The sequence below is a fragment of the Chiloscyllium punctatum genome, chromosome 13 (genome assembly GCF_047496795.1).
Source record: "Chiloscyllium punctatum isolate Juve2018m chromosome 13, sChiPun1.3, whole genome shotgun sequence".
Taxonomy (NCBI): Eukaryota; Metazoa; Chordata; class Chondrichthyes; order Orectolobiformes; family Hemiscylliidae; genus Chiloscyllium; species Chiloscyllium punctatum.
In genome coordinates, this window is record NC_092751.1 from 7,936,411 (window position 1) to 7,939,457 (window position 3,047).

At 46.4% G+C, this 3,047-nt stretch overlaps 1 non-coding gene across 1 annotated transcript; it reads left to right on the forward strand.

The window, feature by feature from the left end:
- Nucleotides 1-742: 742 nt before the first annotated feature.
- Nucleotides 743-816, forward strand: trnai-aau (transfer RNA isoleucine (anticodon AAU)). The gene has a single exon. It is a non-coding gene; the product is annotated as a tRNA-Ile (tRNA).
- Nucleotides 817-3,047: the final 2,231 nt, after the last annotated feature.

Below are 3,047 nucleotides of genomic sequence, written 5' to 3' on the forward strand. Positions count from 1 at the left end.
ACCCGATTCATTCCCATCATGATTGAAAAACCTCCGGAAGATCAGCTCCCAGCCTCTGACGCGCCAGGCGAAATAGTGAGCGAGTGTTCGGCCTGTAAACGTTTGCACCTATTCCATTTTCAAATGTAGGGTGTAGCATGCTGTCTGAAGCAATAATTTTAGCAGCTGACCTGTCGCGGACAAACTCTGCAGGAAGGCCTGATAACTTGCTAAATATGCTGTCAAACGAAGATTGCATAAGCAACATGAGTCATTGAGCAAAACGTGCAATTGACTTCTGAGCTGTTGCTGACACCAAAGCAACTGCGTCGTTCGGGAGCAGAAAGAACCCCACTGATAGATTACAATTCCAATGCATTTGGCGTAAGGTTCGTAGCAGTTAATCAGCAGCACATAACCCTGACTCCAAAGGTCTGTGAGTATCCAGAAGAACAGTGAGCGATCGTTGAAGGTACGGTTCTCCAGAGGAAATTTGTCAACGTGAGAAGCTGCAGCTGAGCTGGTGGCGTTGCGATTGAAATTGCATGCGTCCGGACATTGTGCTGAATTTTAGATATCAGAGCAAATGGTTAACTCGAGTATGCGCGTTCGGAAAAGTCGATGTTTTTTTTGTTGAAAAGCTTTGCAACGAAAGGAAATACTTCAGGCTATCGTGCGATCGATGAGAAGCAGAAAATGCAGAGCAGCCGTGGTTGTGAGCACCGGCAATATAGGCATTTGCTTTCGGTGGCTCGCCTGCGTTGGTCGGTTAGCTCAGCTGGTTCGAGCGTGGTGCTAATAACGCCAAGGTCGTGGGTTCGATCCCCACACTAACCACATGCAGCGCTTGTGTGGTTGCTGTGTTTCCAAACGACGTGCTCCACACAGCCGGAAGCGCCATCTGCGCCATTTGACAGGGTTAGACGCACGACTTGATCACCGTACCCGTGATACCTGCAGCAAAACAACCAGTCTCAGTTGTTTTCACCAACAAATGCAAGACGTGAAATATGTGCAGTATTTGGCAGACCTGGCACAGTCTCGGAGGAGAACCAGAGTTCAGGCTTCAATGAATCAAAGATTCGTTCGTGTTATTTTCCTGGATCTCTGTTATTACTCGTCACACGACTTCCAGAGGCAATTCGTTCGCTTGCTCACCTCTCATGCATCGACACTGGAGTTATCATATCACCAGCAATATCATAGAGCCATTAGTAAAAGCAAATTACTGCGGATGCTGGAATCTGAAACCAAAAGAGAAAATGCTGGAAAATCTCAGCAGGTCTGGCACCATCTGCAAGGAGAGAAAAGAGCTGACGTTTCGAGTCTAACTGATTAAAGATAAAGATAAAGACAAAGGGGGAGTATTATGGAGCTATTTATACCACGCTGAGAGAAGGTGAGTCAAGGCTCCAGATGCAAAGGTGATAATGACAGTGCATGGAGAGATTAAAGGGAGATTAAGAGGTGTGAATGACCCAGGCTGAAGCCAGCGCTATGTGACAAAATATGTGAGGGATGGGTCAAGCAGAGACAAAATGGAAAACAGGGGAGAAGGGTAGCAAAGCGGGAAGAGGAGAGGAAAAAGGTATTGAGAGAGTGGGGAGCGAGAGAAAGAGAGACAGTCAAGAAATAAGAGATACAGAACAGTGAAAAAAAAACACAAATACAAAAGATAAATAAAATAATTGAAATAAAATTACCTGAAGTTGTTTGAATTCAACAACTTCAGACAATTTTACTTCTTTTTTTTTATTTATCTTTTTTATCATTTCACCTGCACTATCATAGAGCCATTAGATATGGACAGCACTGAAAACACAGTCTTCGGTCGCACTCGTCCATTCCGAACAGATATCCTCAACTGATCCAGCCGCGATTGCATGCACTTGACCCATTTCTCTCTCAACCCTTCCTATTCAAGTACACGTCCAGATTCCTTAACAGTATTGGAATTATACCATCCATCACCAGCTCGTCTGGTAACTTATTCCAGAAACGCACCACCCTCTGCGTGCAGCCGTTGCCCCTCACTGCCTTTCGAATTCTCACCCTCCCACACCAGATTTATACCCTCTAGTTCTGAACTGCCCCACCTGAGCGAAAGGAACTTGTCTATTTACCCGATTCATTCCCCTCATGATTGAAAAAACCTCCGTAAGATCAGCTCCCAGCCTCTGACGCGCCAGGCGAAATAGGGAGCGAGTGTTCGGCCTGTAAACGTTTGCACATTTTCCATTTTCAAATGTAGTGTGTAGCATGCTGTCTGAAGCAATAATTTTAGCAGCTGACCTGTCGCGGACAAACTCTGCAGGAAGGCCTGATAACTTGCTAAATATGCTGTCAAACGAAGATTGCATAAGCAACATGAGTCATTGAGCAAAACGTGCAATTGACTTCTGAGCTGTTGCTGAAACCAAAGCAACTGCGTCGTTCGGGAGCAGAAAGAACCCCACTGATAGATTACAATTCCAATGCATTTGGCATAAGGTTCGTAGCAGTTAATCAGCAGCACATAACCCTGACTCCAAAGGTCTGTGAGTATCCAGAAGAACAGTGAGCGATCGTTGAAGGTACGGTTCTCCAGACGAAATTTGTCAACGTGAGAAGCTGCAGCTGAGCTGGTGGCGTTGCGATTGAAATTGCATGCGACCGGACATTGTGCTTAATTTTAGATATCAGAGCAAATGGTTAACTCGAGTATGCGCGTTCGGAAAAGTCAATGTTTTTTTTGTCGAAAAGCTTTGCAACGAAAGGAAATACTTCAGACTAACGTGCGATCGATGAGAAGCAGAAGATGCAGAGCAGCCGTGGTTGTGAGCACCGGCACTATTGGAATTTGCTTTCGCTGCGCAGCTCTGCTCCAGCCAGCGCATGTTCAGTGGGGGGCTTGAACCCACGACCGTGGCGATTTGTGAACCACGGTCTAACCAGCTAAGCTAACCGACCAACACGTGCGGCTGCGCGAAAGCAGACACCTTTATTGCCAGCGCTCTCAATCACTGTGTCAAGGATTCCTGCCCGCGGGGAGCCACCAGGCACTCTTGATAAACTTTGAGATGGGACCC